Here is a 16,040-nt window from a genome sequence, read left to right on the forward strand (position 1 = left end):
TATTTAATGATGTGAGTGAACATCTTGGAGAAGGATTGGCCTCTGAAGACGTCACATAATGAGAACCATATTTTCTTGTTATCAGAGAAAACAACAGTAGTTTCACTTGATTATTGCTTTTGATGCCCTCCTTAAACAGTGCAAACTTGCTGGATGATTGTTATTTGAGACCCATAATAATATCTCTTCAGCAGTGACTACCTTTTCTGTCAAATTATCCTGCCTTTAATTGAAACAGAATCTCTCTCAGAATTCATTGATACAAGAGTAAAAGAGATGTCATGGTTGTAGATCTGACCAACACCCAACTCTCCTGGGTGGTCGTGCATGTTCCCAGACCTAAGTGACATGTATTTGAATGTTTGTGCAACCATGATCTTTTCTAAGAGGTTACAGTTCAGCCCTGCTAGTTGTTTCTGGGTTTTTTTCCTGTTGTCTTTTGGTACTTTGGTCCTTAGCTACTCTTAATAAGGGGTTCCCTTTCCTCAGCCTCTGAGGGAGTGAGTGTCTCGGTGCATGGCTCATGCCTAGGGCATCTTCTCGAGTGAAACTTCTAAAGTTGGCATTAAAAGTTTCTTGATGAAACAGGGGTTCAGAAATGAACCAGCTCATCAGAAAAATTGTGTTGTATGTAATGTGTCACTTGCCTTTCTGTGTCCTAATAAGGCAAGCAGTTAATTTAGAAATGCACCTTCCAGGAGCCCACTGAGTCACTCCAGCAAGCCTACTTTCTCCCTTCACCATAAATTGATGGGCAGGGTTAATATCAGGTATAGGAAAGGAATAGCAGGTGTGTCTCAGTCAGGCAGTAACTTGTCTGAGGCTGCGTCTGGTTGGGTGCAGAGATGAGCGTTTTGAAGATCTGGTTAATCATGAGTTAGCCTGATCCTCTCCTATTCTTACCCTTCCTACTCAGCCTAACATCTGACTCACCAGCATAGGCTACCTGACAGCTGAAGGCTAAGTCAGAATCAGACTGATCATTGATCAGTAGAGATCAAAGGAATAGCCTCAATCTCAGAGTCTGGGGCTGGGACAGATGTCCTGTCTTGCAGCTCTCTTGGTCTGCAGTCTCATGGTTCCAGCTGCTTCTAATCCTGCCCGGATCCCATGAAACCAAAGCCATAGACAGTGCTCTCCCAGCTTCTCTGCTGGTGTAAACTTCATTGCTCCGATTACTGTTTAGCAGGAGATTTACTTAGTTGTTTGTACCTTTAAATGGGTATTTACCTTTAAAAAGGTACAAAGGAAACTTCGCAAGTCTGTGTGGCAAAGGCAAGAGAGGAAATTGTTTATGATCAGCTTCCTAATTATAAGTATTTTAACTTGATACACTTTTGTACCATTGGCCAGATTTTCATTTGACTTCCTCTATTCTTTGCGTGCCGAGTGAAGAAAATAAAAATTGAGAGAAACAAAATGAATAGGAAGAAGTAGCTTGCCTGGGAGGTTAGAAGCGATATTTAAAGCAATGCCCTCAAAAAGCTTTACTTACAGGTTTATAGTAGTATATTTATGGAGGCAGATGTGCACATACTTCTTGTGGAAAACTAATTCAGATGTCTTGTAGTTTGTAAATGAACATTGGCGAAGTATTTGAAGGGAGAATAAAAGTTCCCTTTTTTTTGGTGTACGGCAACATTGCATGTTGGTTTTTTAAATATGGAATCGTTTTCTGCCCTGGGAAGGAACCGAAATTACAGCTGTCACATTTGCAAGTCCACTTTGTTTGGAGATTCCTTAAATATAAATAGATAAAATAGACATATATGGTAGTAGGTGCCTAACATTTGCATGGGTTGTCAAGTGTTTTCAGGTGTATGTCTTTAAAGTTAATTAGCTTTGTAAACATTGCTCTTAATTATGAAGACCATCATTTTTAAATTGTGAAATAAAAATATAATTTTTATATTATGTGTTATGTGCTGATTTCAATATTAGATGTGGCTTAAAATTATGGAGGAGTGTTTTTCTTTATTTTTGTAACATGCAGTTTTAGGTTCCTGATAGTTCGGGGATTTTTAGACATTAAATGCATTTTGTAGGGTATTTTTCTTTGTATGCATCCCTCCCTCACTGAGATCCTGTTCTCTTGTACCCCAATATTTTATTTTCAGTTACAAGCCCTTTCCTGGTTCCCATAAGGACAGATGGAAACCAGATGCTTGCTTTTTGGATATATTTTCAAGTTCAGTAACTTAACATGGACTTACATAAATAAATATGTAAATTGCTGAACAGCTAAGAGCCACCACCTATTTTAAATATTATTTTTGGGGACTGTTTCTCCAGACTGCTAGCTTAATGATTCTGTAGAACTGAAAAGGACAAAGAATTGTGTATTTCCACTGTTACATGAGATCATGATACCCATGAAACTTCTGGAAAAAGTGTCAGTAAGCAATACAAAAATAAGTGATAGAGAAAAGCCTGGAACATAGTGGGGTTTGCTTTTATAATACAGAATTTATTGTTCTCTTTTTAATACAACAGATCTGCGCAACTATAATGTGCTTTGTAAATTAATTTTTTTCACCTCTCCTTATGAATTTAGTCATTTAACCCAAAAAGGCATTGGTGTTACTCATCTTGGGAAGTGAAAAGAGGATTTTACACATTGTTTACCTCTCTTGCTATATTTCAGTGCTTCAGATATCTCTGTGTGCTGTAGGTCGACACTGAACCCTTACTACAGTTCAGTTCTCCTTTCAGCTCTTTAATGGATGACTTTAAGGATTTTTGAAAATGAGCGTGGGCATTAAAAAGCAATAAATGAACTTCAGTGGTGGTTATCGTGGTTTATTTTCCCCTAAACCTTTTAAAACCACATGGTTGCCCAGGTGTTACAGGTGAGACTAGGCTCTGCTGATATTTTTGATGTCCATATTGACAGGACGCGGTGCCAAAATTCAGATGAGCCTTAATGTTGGGTGGTGCAGTTGGTAAACTCAAGTGTTAAAACACACGATGCTTATTTGCTGTGGATGCCCCCTCCCTGGAAGTGTTCAAGGCCAGGTTGGATGGGGCTTTGGCTTTGTGCGGCCTGGTCTAGTGGGAGGTGTCCCTGCCCATGGCACGGGCTTTGGAACTAGATTGTCTTTAAGGTCCCTTTCAACCCAAACCATTCTATGATTCTGTTTTGTCTGCCTGCCTGAGTGTGGATCTTTATCATACAATTCTCCCTCATCTTTTTAGCTTTTCATTCAGGAAACATGGAGTCTAGTCACTAGCTTAAGAACAGCTGAAAGTCTCATGATATGAGGTGGAACAATAGGGAAAAAATATGAATAATTTCATTCCTATTTTCTAACATAATTTTTCAAGTTATCCATTTCAGAAAGGGTTGTCTGCAGTAAGACTAACTCACTATGCTTTTTACTTACAATTTTTATTGTTCCCAGTCTTGCTTTTATTAAAAATCATTATAACGATATTACCATTTGTTTCATTGAGAACCCAGCTCTGCTTTGGAAATACACAGGAGGAAGATTGTTTTGCTGTGCGTGGAATGTGTGCTCTGACAAACTATGTGGACTAAATGCGTGATCTGGTTCCCATTTTGAAGATGACAAAGTGAGGCACCTTTATGCAGATTTTAAGAGATTCGAGTCCTTTGCTCCTTGGGTGTTGAAATATTCCCCTAGTGTAGGTTAGTGGTAAACTCATTAATTTCACAAAAATAAAAAGCAGCAGTATGGGGAATGGTACTATGGATCCCAAGAACCAGCTTTTGTCACTGTTACAGGCAGTCCTGAACTCAAGTTTAAAAGTTTAAATTGTCTCCATGGAGTGGTGAGAGGATGATGTAACTTCTAAATAAAACGGCAGGAAAGGCTATTACAAGAAAAAAGAAGAGCATGCAGGAAGAATGCAAGTTAAGAAAGGATTTCAAACTATTAACAATACAAGCTTTACTCTAGATGATGGTTAAAACTCATGCTTTCAGTTTTATGAGTCAGTGGTTCCTTGGGGTGAATATTTTGTTTCCATAAACCATATAAGGATGAGCTTTAAGGAAGCTATGATAAGAATGCATTCGGAAGTCTTATTTTTCTCCAGCTGCGGTTTACTAGTCATGATAATTTCCCTTACATAGGCATTTTGACTTTAGTTTTGTTCTTTGATTTGCTTTTTTTATAATAACATGTAGAAGCTTGATTGCCCTGTGGCAGATGAACAGAGGCAATGAATTGGTTGAAAGCATCAGAGGTTCTGAGTACTTTTTCTTAAATGTTTAAATATTTTTTTTACTGGAATTGTTTTTTCTGTAATATTATTTCTTGTATAGCTCTTCTTTCATGGGTGTCAAAACTGAGTGTTCATTGATTAAAGAAATAAGCACCATGATCCCTTTTTAACTGAGTGTTGAGACTGAAAAGTCACAAAACTCTCGGTACTGGATTATTACCATCGATCACTAATACTAGTTTTCAGTAATAATGCCTGAATATAATCTGGCTGAAAAGTAGAACCTTCCAAACAGAGGTTCACTTCTGTTATTTTAGCTGGTTCACTAAGCTTTGAGGTGGTTGGTATTCCAGGTAGCTCAGGTAAGTGGAACCATGTATAGCCTTGTGAGATTAATTAAGAGTTCCTGTTGAATTTTGTGTTATTGATCATAGACTTTTCTGAAAGTTTCAGTAGTAAACACTTAACCTATTTCTAATCTGTTGCTGATCTTAAGCCGCCTCTCGGCCAAATGCCAGCATATCGGCAACTTGAAGCCTTAATGCTCTCTGGTGAACTTCTTTTAATTTAAAAAAATAATCAGTTGTCAAAGTTTTCAGTAGTTTGTGAGCTCAAAGCAGTAGATGTTTGTGGAATTAACCTAACTCCTGCTTAGTGATGCAGGTAGAGATCTGCCTTGCTCTGCATATTAAAATTCCCAAGTTTCTTTTATTTTATTGTATTATTTTTATGGAGTAGCATGGAAAAGTATTTCCAAAGAGGCACTCAGGCTACAAAGGAATGCAGAAATGGGAAAATGTGGTAATAGAAAAGTGTTCATTAAAACAGAAAACATATCACTTAGGGCTGTATGACCTGGCAAGAAAACCCATGAGGCAAAGCAAAGTATTTCAGCCCTTGGAGTTTATTGGTTAGAAGTATCTAATGATTTGTCTGTAATCTCTCTCATGATCTCTGAATTCTCTATTTCAGCAGTGTTCAGCTCCTGTGTTGTGAGAGGTTTTTGTTGAGGAGGTGGAAGGGGAGGATAGCTGTGTCAGCAGAGCTGTAATGGGGGGTCAGCCTGGATGGCAGGTGGATGTGAATATTTATGTAGGCTTATGGCACAGGTCTTGGGAGCTATTTTCGTTATGGAAGTGACAAGGATTGACTTGTGTACCTGGTGTGGGGCTCGTCCTGCCTGCTTTGAGGTTTGCTTCATGGCACAAGGTTGCTGAATAGGGCTGAGGAAAAACACTGTGCAGAGCTGTGCTGTGGCCTGTACCAGCAGCCTACATAAATATTCACATATCAGTGGCTGATGAAGATGTTTGGTAGGGAGCTTGTTGAGGAAGAGGTGATGCAAAGTTGCATTGCCTCGTGGCATGAAAATTGCCAAGTGAGTTTGTCAGCCTGACTCTTTGAGTCTGGAAGTAACCTGACCTGCAGGACCAATGCTGCTGTGCAATGTATACTAAGCAGGTGCTGCTGAGAAAGCCACTTTTAATCTGCAAATTTTCAGAATCCGCTTCTGAGACAGTGTTTCTTTGAAGTAAATCCTTTGAACTTTGTGCAGGCGCTTCCAATTCTTGTGAGGTCTGTAAATACCAGCTTCAGGACTCGGAGGTGACGCACTGCTGGTCTAGATAGAGCCTGGCAGCATTCACCTCTCCATTGGCTCTGCTGATTGTATCTTATTAAAGCTGTCCTTCTCTCGTCAGAGTGTGGGCTTGTGCCTTCCCAGGCTGCATCTAGGACTGCTGGCGTTTGGCTAAGGTGCAGCTGACCTGAAGCCTTCTGAGCTCATACCCCAGTACCTTAACAGGAGATTTTCAACAGCTAAAATGGTTTTGCATATGCCTTTTTTTTGTGTATATTGCAGTGCAAGCAACTGAGTCATCCTAAGTCCTCCCGTTTTATCTAGTTTTGAAATGAAGTGTCACTGGGTAAATAATTGTTCAAAGAATTCAAAGCTGATGCTGGTGCACAAGTGTCTTGGTGCACAAGTATATGCACTTATTTTTATTGGAGGCAAGGTGGAAAGCTTTTGCTTCTGATTTAGCAGCTGGACAGGTTTTGCTAGCTAAGCCATCCTTTTGTAAAGCCTGCCTACAAAGTGAATAAACGGAAGGGTACAGCTCTTGCTTCCGCTGGAATTCATATTCTTTTGTTGCAGATGGCACTTTCCTGCATGTCAGCTAGCAATTAGGTGAACCACAAAACATGCTGCAGCTAAGTGAACCTGACAATCTAAAGACTTGTCTTGAAGTTCAAAGGAGAGTTGCTGGCATGAAAATGGAAGGTTGCAGGGTATGAATGGAGTTCATTGACTTTTACCCGTCTGCCAAGGTAGTGGGAGTGAAGGGCTAGTTAGAGCAATAGCAGTCTTCCCCACGCTGTGTACTGTAGAGCCTTCCTGGGGATCTGTAGAGTTGCAAAAGATCAGGATAAATAAAAGCCATTCAGTTTCTTGAGGTTGATACAGTATGTAGCATAGGAATATAAATATAGTAGTAAGTGTAGATAGTGGATGATGAACTATCAAAATGGAACATCAAAAACTAGGAACATCAAAAAATGTTTCCTTCAGCTTTTAGACTTTTTAAACTTTAATTTCAGTTAAATTTCCATCTCCGATGCTCTCATCCCTCATATTATTAATACCACCACAGGAAAAAAAAAGGCAGAGATAATGAAGCAAAGGAGCAGTGCTGGATTTAAACGTTAAATTCAGTAAGGGTTAATGAGGAAACACATAATGTGAGTGGGTTGTTTTTTTTAATTTTTAGTTTGCTTGCCCCCCAGCGAAATGCAAAGTGCCGCCTTTTTTTTTCAGCTATTGCAGCAAATTTACCATTATGTTTTTGGGGTTTGGTCTGGATACTGTATCATGGTGGGTTGAATCAGAGAACAGTCAGATTAGGAGGATATTAATTGGTATGAAAATAAGTAATTGCCTCTCACAAGCAGGCAGCCTCTTAAGTTCAATTTGGGATAAATTTTCAGGATTCCTACCTTGATAGTCCAAGTCCTTGATGGAATAGGGGTTGGTTAACAGAGAGGCTGCTTGGGAGGATAGGCTTAGCTCTTGTATTCAGCAAAACCTTATAAGCAGCTGGGTGGGAAATGAGTAAGGGCATCACTGTTTCTGAAGGGTAGTGAGTGCTTGTGGGAGGAGGTTTGCAAGTCTTGTGTAATCCGAGAGACCCTCACTGAAAATGGAAGGAGAAAGTGTTGGATCCCAGAAGTTCCCTCCTGTTGGCAGTAGACCAAGTGGTAACTACAGGCCCTTAACCAGTCATCTTGATTCTTTTTCCTTAACCAGTGGGAAATGCCTTTGCTTTGTCCAAGTTGTTGCATAGCACAGACATCTAAAAAACAGGGAAGATCTAATTCTGAAATTTGTCTCTTAATTTGTTGCTGTTGTTTTTTAATTGTTTATTTTCAGATAGGGAAGTAAAGACTTCTTTTAAAAAGTGATGTAAGAGGTTTTGCTGACTCTAAAGATGTTTGCTGTAAGGTCTGAATCCATGCATATCTTTCAGTTATATTGAGACTAGCCAACCAGTAAATGTTTATTACATGTGGTTATTGTATGGATTATATTCTTTAATTCCTATATTTAAGAGAGATATGAAAACAATTGCCTTCCATTGTAGTTCCACTACAGGGATTAAACTACTCTGAGGTACAACGATATGAGACTTTTTTTTTTTTTAGAACCAAGACTCAATTGCTAAAACAAAAAATATACAGCATAAAATTTTATAAGAGTTTCATAAGTGGTTTTACACAAGCAGATTATTAGAAAGTTAATTGTTTTGATTTGATGTTTAGATGCACAGTACCTTAGAAGCCTACTTTCACTGTATTGTAAAGCTAAATTAAACTAATCTGTGCTCCAGCTAAGATCTGACATGATTGATTGTGTCTGTGAATACAGGAGCAAACAGCAGTGATTTATTCAAATACATTTTATTTGAAATGTTGTACTTCGGTAGGAAATAACTGGAATTTAGAGCATCTTACTTGACTTCGGCATGTGCTGGATAGCCAGCATGCCTCCATATGCAAGGTGAGGACCTTGTTGTGAGGACCATATGCAGTTTACAGTGCTCTGCCTAGTGGGTAAAAGACAAATTAGGGATAATCTTCTGCTTGTGGTTTAGAATAACTTTCTGCAATGCTAATAGCTTTCCCCTGTCTTTCGGAATTCAAAAAAGCTGAGTTGAAGGGAGTACCTTTCTGGGCAGCAGGGAATCGCCTAGTGGATGTCGTTTGATTTATATACTCTTACTATAATCAAGAACGAACATTTGCAAGCTGAAATTTAATACAGAAAGTATATCTAGATTGATTGCAGTGGTAGCTAGTGTTACTAAGAGTCTGACCATTGCATAACAGAAATCTGCAGGCTGCAAACTCCTCAAGTTAGTTTTGCTTGTCTTTTTAAGTTGATTTACATTCCCTGTGCTGAAAAGCCTTTTCATTGATATTGAAGGGTGGAAGCAGAACATGCAATACCTGTTCAAACATCCCCAGTCTGAAAAGGTGCAACTCTTTGTAAGGGATCTTTAATAGCATAGATGCTTCTAAGTAATAGATGAATATTTTGGAGATAAATTCAAATATATGTATTTTAGGAGTGCAGAAACAAAACTAAGCTAATCTTCCTTATGGGAGTCTAAAAAAAAATCTCTTATAAACCAAAGGAGTTAATTTTGCTGACTATTAATATCTATGTGATGTGCAATACAGCTTCTGTTTAATAGGTAGAAGTGCCAGCTTCCTGCATGAGGGGAAAGTGTTTTTGCTCTCAGCTGATGATGAAATACCAAACCAGCCTTTCTGTAGTTTATTATATCCCAGGTGCTTGGAGCTGCACCACCATTTTCCAGACCTGAAGCAGCTGTGGAAGCTTGCTCTGTACAATTTTTATTTTTCCTTATCTCTTCTCCTCACACATATAATGGGGGCTTTCAGAGGGGAGTTTTGGTTTGGGGTTTTTGTTGCAATTGTTTTTTTCCCCCCAGAAAAAGGCAGAAATTGAGCCATTGAATAGTTCATATTTTGATGGCTAATAGGCAATGTTTTTTACTCTTAGTGGGATTTTTCTAGTTAAATCCTGCTTTTTAGTTATTCTGAGGAAAAGGTTCATAGCTGTATTTCGGGAAGTTCTTTTAGTTAGCTGTTTTCCTCCCATTTATAAATAATACTTAGTGGAGAGCATAGGGTATTTTTTCTTTAATAAGTTACAGCAGGCTGTCAGAAATGTCTTATTCTTAGGATGATGTTATATTTTGTTTCTTTTGAAGTCATCTTCCAGGAGGCCTTTGATGGAATTCTGGCTTTCATGTCTGTATTTTCTACTAGATTTCTGTGGTATTCACAGTGACAGTCACTAATATTCCATAAGCACTGCAGCATCATGTAGCAAAATGGAGGGGTTTTTTTGTTTACTGTATGCAGCAGCTAAGTACAGCTTTTTTTTAAGATATGTCAGTACTTGCAAAATGTTTCTATTTGTGATCTTGATGTTTCATGTGTTATTTAATTTGTTAGAACTGATTTAGTAGTTAAGCGTAGGTTTTGAATTCATGATTTTTAGTTCTATTTCTGGATTTACAGCAGACTTGGTTTGGTTTTAATGTTTTACTTCCTAAGACCAGAAGTTTCCCCTTATGCAGATGACATTTACCTGCCCTTCACGCAGTCATGTCTGATCTTCGTTGATAGCTATTGAGGCTCCAAGGACTTCAATAGAAGACATGAACTAAAATAAATTATCAGGACAATGATTACCCATTGTTTTGGTTTAGGTCCTTGTGAAATGAAGTGTCAGTGTTCCTCCCTAAGTATTTTCTTGTTGCTAAGAACTTGTAGGCAAATATTGGTTGTTGTATTTATTTTTACAGTTTGGCGATGATATAAATATGCTTCAAACTGGTTAAATACTCTTCAGGTTTTGGAGAGTGCACAAGTTTCACTTTGTGAAAAGAAGTTTCCTACAAGAAAATGAAATGGAGAGAAAGGTGTGCTCCAGGATGCTCTGGTGCAAAACACACTGTACAGTTTCATTGCCCTGTAAAATAGACCTGAGAATTCCATCTTTTAATGCTGCTGTTTGTTCAGTATTAGAAGTAAAATCCAGCTTTGCCTAGTGGTTGAATTCCAAAAAGCTATGTATATATTGATTTTTACATCCCCACCACTGCCTCATGGTTTCCAATGGGACATGTTTTGGTCTGACACTGAATGAGATGTGTTTCAGTGCATGTATTCTGGTCTGAGCACTGAGCCTGAAAAATAATAAAAGAATTGAAAAACTGTAGGGATGACTTTGCCTTAGAGGAGTGTATTGGATGAGTGAACCTGTTAATCTGGTATCCAGACCCGTTGTGGCTGGTATCTGATGATTCAGCAGATGAAGGGAGGGTGAGTGTGAGAAGTAAACCATGCCTTTGTAACCCCTGCATGGTGAAAACTTGCGTGCTTACACAAGAGATGTGGCTTTGATTATCATAAACACTCGTAACTAATAATTAAATTGGGGTCTTATGGGTTTTGTTTCATATATCTGTCACCATGACTCTTGTCCCAGACAGGCTGACAACATCAAGATATTTGTGCTCTGTGCAGATGGAAAGTATTTTCTCATGTTGTTGTTGGTTTTATTTTAATTGCACTTTCCTGCAGATTTGTGTACAGTGTATCACTGCTTTCACCTAATGCACAAAGAGTTATGCAGTAAAAAACTGTCAATTTTCTTTATCCACTTCTATGCACCTTTTCTGCTTCCAGCAGGGTCTAAACCAGGCCTGAGCCTTTGCTTTGTGGTTTGAGACTTGAGATAGGAAGTCTTGAGGATTCGCCTGACACTTCAGTTCATTTACAGCTAAGTAATTATTCTGCCCCCAGAAAAAAAAATAAATCTACTTTGTCTTTGCAGTTGCTTGTGAGTAGATTCTTCCATTCATTGAGATAGAGCAATTTCTGGTCTTGAAAGAACTTTGATTCCAAGATAGGGCAAAGCCCCAGAGGATATGCTTTCGTTCTGATCTTCTGGCACTTGTGGAGCCCTTCTGTGTTTGAGCCTCTGCTCAAAAAGTGCTTGGAAACAAAGATTTCCCTTCCTTCCTGTGATGAGTAAGGAGTTTTGAGAGACCCTGCCTCAACTTCATAAACATTTTGAGCTGCCCTTTTAACCTACTGCATTTGTTTTGTGTTTGATCCACAATCGTATGCTGTCTGAGACATGACCTGACACCGCCAGCTGCTGCCTTAGATATCAGATACTTGCTCTCCTTACCACTGAGATAACTGATCAGTACAAGAGAAGTATTTAATGTTGCCAGTTTTGGGGAATTCTGCGAAGTGGGAGTGGTGAGCATCTAGATATAGATTATAAAGATGAGAGCAAGGGAGGAGAGCAGGAGTGAAATAATTTTCAGAAAGAATATTATATTTCGAAGAATGACGAAGCTTTTAAAGAAAGACTAACTTTTAGCAGAAGAATAAAAAGAAGTAGCAAACGTGGGGTGGAAAAAAGTGAAAATTATGTGAGACATCCTCAGCATAGAGATGTTAGTGTTGCCTCATATCTCGGAAGGACCATCTCTTCTGCAAAAATACAAGGTGACAGAGATTGCCTTTGTTTTGTATCCATGAGAATTTTAAAACAAAACCAGTAGCAATAAACGTGTAGGGATGAAAAAAAGGTTATTGCAAGTATTTCAAGGATGCTTTGGGTAGTAATTTGCCCACTTAAAAAGTGGACGCGTTTGCTCATTTGCTTTAGATGCTCAAAACAGAACTCTTGTTGCTTCAGTGGGGGAGCTGTACCTGCTTGAAGCAGAATTGAACCTGGATTGATTGATTGATTTTTACTGAATGACATCTACTTCTCTCATAAACTGAGTAAATGATTGTTTTTCAGTTCAGGCTTAATTGAACATGATAGTAACGAAGTGGTGCTTGCTTGGTAAAACATTGGCACACGTTTAGGCTTTAGCTTTTTTCCAGTATTCTTGTGGACTCTTAAGCTGAGTGCAGTCTGTTAAAATGAAATTTGCAAATTATTTCAGTCTCTTACATTTAAATTCATAACAGATTTATATGCTTTCCTATTTTGGGATAGTCGATATTCCTCTTAAAGCCTTACAACTTTTAAGCTTAAAATGGCTGCTGAGTATTTTTCTCCACACATTTGGCGAGCTTTAATTTTCTAATATTTCTAATTCTTACCAAGATACAATTAAAACATTACTTCAAACAAAACCCTAAAACAAACTAAAACCCTTGACAATTTTAGAAGTTACTTTTATGTGGCTGTGCCTGAGAAAGAGATCTTCCAAACAAAAAATGGTGAGACTTGGAAGACGTTATCCGAGAGACACATAAACTTCATAGAGAATTTTTGTCAGCAGATGAGACTATTTCGAGGCTGGTGTTTGATGTTTCTTTGTGTTTGGAACAAACTTTTCACTGGAAAACTAAATGGGTTTTCCAAGTGGCAATTGTTTTGAGGGGGTTGCTTTTTTTTTTACTAGTTTGCTTGCAATTAAGCTATGACTGGTTGCTGCTGTGAAAGCGAGAACATCTTGGCAGAAGGGAATGAATTATGGCAGAGGGGACTTCTAACTCTGAGTGTGTTTTGGAGGGAAGATGGCCACACCCAGGATAGTTAGTCTATTGCCATATATTCTTTCTAACTACTAAGCTTCTTTGTGAAAAATGGAATGTAGAATGCATTCTTAAAATGTATTGCAGAGTTTAGGAAGCCAAAGTTTTAATGAGAACGGTGACTTCAGAGATAACTAATGCTTCTCGGTTACTAACAGATTATTTTTCCTTTACGTGCAACGGCACTCTACATGAACAACCTGTAAGTTTCACTGATGCATGGAGACACTAAAATATACATACAGTGCTAACTATAATGTATAACAGGTTTTACAAGTACAAAAATGTGTAATATTTTCCATTCAAGGCCTCTCAAGTACTGGAATTTATAAGCGTGCCTGTTGTCGTAAGTGATCTTGTAGTCTTCTGGCCAGAAGAGTTGCCAGTTATCTCTGTTCCAGTTTTTGGAAGGAAGATGATAGGTTGACAAATCAGTAGTTTTCCACAGAATCTTGTTAACCCATAAGAGGCCACCCTGTTAATGTGATAGTTAAGTGAATAAAGGGAGTAATGTTTTTGTGTTGCATCTCTTGGAGCTGCCTACGCAGGAGCAAAGTTCAGTAACTAAATTATAAAGAGAGTATGGTTGTGGGATCTTTGTGTCTATTGCACTTGGCTAAAGGGAACTTTCCTGGAGCAGAAAGCTCCTAGTGTGATTTGAACAAGTTGGAGCAAGGGCAGACTGAAGTTCCCCTCATGGCAGAGCTGCTAGACTAAGGTAGCCCAGTGCTGTGAAGGGATGTCTTGGGCTTACATGGAACTTGGGACAAAATCAAGTTTCAGAACAACACAGGTAAACAATAGGGTCATTTAAAAAAAAATCAGAAAAAAATGAATATTAAATCTCAGTTATCATGCAGAAGGTATTTTGACAGGAAATAAGACTGGGGAGAAGAGACTTAGATATCTCATATCAGTGCAAATTGCTTCCTGCACTTCCTAGCCACCTGTGTGAAAAGCCGCTATGGTTGAGGTTTCTTTAGGATCCAAATAAATTTCAGAAATAATATTTTAAACTAGTGAATAAAATCTATGGGTCACTTTTTTTTTTAAATAAAATTACCTTAGCTGTTAAGTATTTAGTGACACACAATGCAGTTGTTGCAAGAAAAGACCAAATGCCGCTTGTAGATTCTGTTATGCAGAGTGCATAGAGGTGAGTGGCGGTAGTATGTCAGTGCTGAAATTAATAATATATAAATATCATGCTATTGTTGATACTTTCAAAGGTGGTGGTGGAGGTAAGGTGAGAGAAATCAGACCTACATTTTGTGTAATCATTATAATCTGGCAGGTTTACCTCAGTAGGAAGGTTGGATTCCTAACTTGTACATATTTGTTTATTTTTATACTTGAAATAACAAATGCATTTTGGGATAAAATACAGTTTTAAAGTTTTGAATTTCTCTTGATGTGGAGAAAAAAGGGCTCTTTGTTTAATGAGTAGGTCTTTATCTGCTGTCAAAGATAACGGAGCCTGAGGCATTTTGCAGCTTTTCTGGAGAAAGCCAGTAAGTAAGTCAGTAATTACCAGATGCAGCACATCTTTGATCAGGATCCAAATAAAGAGCACTGTGAAACTATTCCTTTTGTTTTCCTCCTCTTTCTTTGCAAAAGGGAGATAGAGAAGATTGTGGCTTGCTATGTGGCTTTGTCTGAGGATGTAATTTTATGGCAAATTTTTATTTGAAAGCCATACCTTCAATTTTGATCATGGATATTTTTTTTGGCTGAGGTAGGTTTTTCCCCTCTTTTTCCAATACATTATCACTACAGTGTGTCTCCTTGTTAAAATGAGATATCATGAGTAGCTGCACACTGTGGGTGAGGCCAAAAGGAGGTATGATGGTGAGCTGGAGTCATTGCAAACATTACATATTTACTCTTCGCAACCCTATTCATTGTGAAATTCACCCAAGTGATTTTATTCTTTAAAAATGCTAAGAATTCATCTAATCCTTCTCGTGATGCATCATGTTACTGTTGTTTGGTTTTGTGTTTTTTTTTTTTTTTAACACCAGGGAAGACTCATCTCATGATGAGTCACCAAATCATTAAGTTACTTCCTGACGTTTTCAGCATTTTTCCTTTTATGTCTGTCTGTCAGCCTGAGTGGGGTTTTTTTGTGTTTGTTTATTTGGGGAGGTTGTTTTGTTTTTATATTACTTTTCCTATAGAGGATGTGTCAGACTTCCGCTACTACACATTTAGGTAAAAATGTGGAAATTAAGATACAACATACATCATTAATGGTCCAATACTATTCCCTGCTTTAGGTCACTATAGATTACTAATGGTCAGGTGGAGAGGCAAAAGGAAAAACTGGAAGAAATGGTCAAAACCCAGAAGGTGATCGGATTTCTGTGATGGTGGATGTCTTACAGTGTGGGATTAGGGAGCTCTTAGGGAGCTCTTAGGGAGCTCAATCATTTCATACTCCTGCACCTCTGAGGCTGGTCAAGCCTGGAGGAAATGCTTGGGTAGGCAAGGACCAGCTCTGGTGAGAGCTGTCAAGAAAGCAGGCTTTTATGCATGTAGCTGCTGGAGTGAAGACAAGCATGGGATATCATGCATGGAGACTGGACAGTGGCCAGCACTATTTTGTTGGTTTCCAAACCGTGGTACACAACCCGAGCTTTGTTTAACTCTGCAGAACAATTTTCAGGACTGTGAAGAAATGATTTCTCATTTTTGCGTGAGACTGTAGAAATCTTAAGCCTTCTACAGGTCAATGAAATATTTTTTCTCCTTGTTTGTGGATGTTTCCTGATGGAGATAGCAGTTAGTCCAAGAAAAATAATATTTAGCCCCTGTCTGCTTAACATAACTGCATTATTAAGAAAAGATGTCTGGACAGCTGAGCTTGTCATCTTTGTCCAAAGAGATCACCCAAGAAGCACAATTTACGGTGCGGAGACCAATGTTCACATCATGTATTTCCTAGCTCCAAGTCAAATGCATGCCTAAAAACTGTTGTAAGAAGCAGCTGAGACCCATGACTTTTTTGTTTCCCCCCCTACAAAATGCCTTCAAGTAGTAGACTGTGGCATTGCATTCCTCACTGTGGCTTATCAGGGAAGTATCTTACTAAAACGGCATCCATTTAACAATAATTTGCACGGTTGAATTAGCATGTAACTGTTTGTAACAAATATTTTCTGCAGTTAATGCTTTCAAAGCTCTTGTATTTC

The 16,040-nt window shown here is 38.4% G+C and overlaps 1 protein-coding gene across 15 annotated transcripts in view; it reads left to right on the forward strand.

The window, feature by feature from the left end:
- PDLIM5 (PDZ and LIM domain 5) overlaps positions 1-16,040 on the forward strand; it is a 128,861-nt gene that overhangs the window by 42,803 nt on the left and 70,018 nt on the right. The window lies entirely within an intron of this gene.

This window comes from Cuculus canorus, chromosome 4 (assembly GCF_017976375.1).
Source record: "Cuculus canorus isolate bCucCan1 chromosome 4, bCucCan1.pri, whole genome shotgun sequence".
In the NCBI taxonomy this organism is placed as follows: Eukaryota; Metazoa; Chordata; class Aves; order Cuculiformes; family Cuculidae; genus Cuculus; species Cuculus canorus.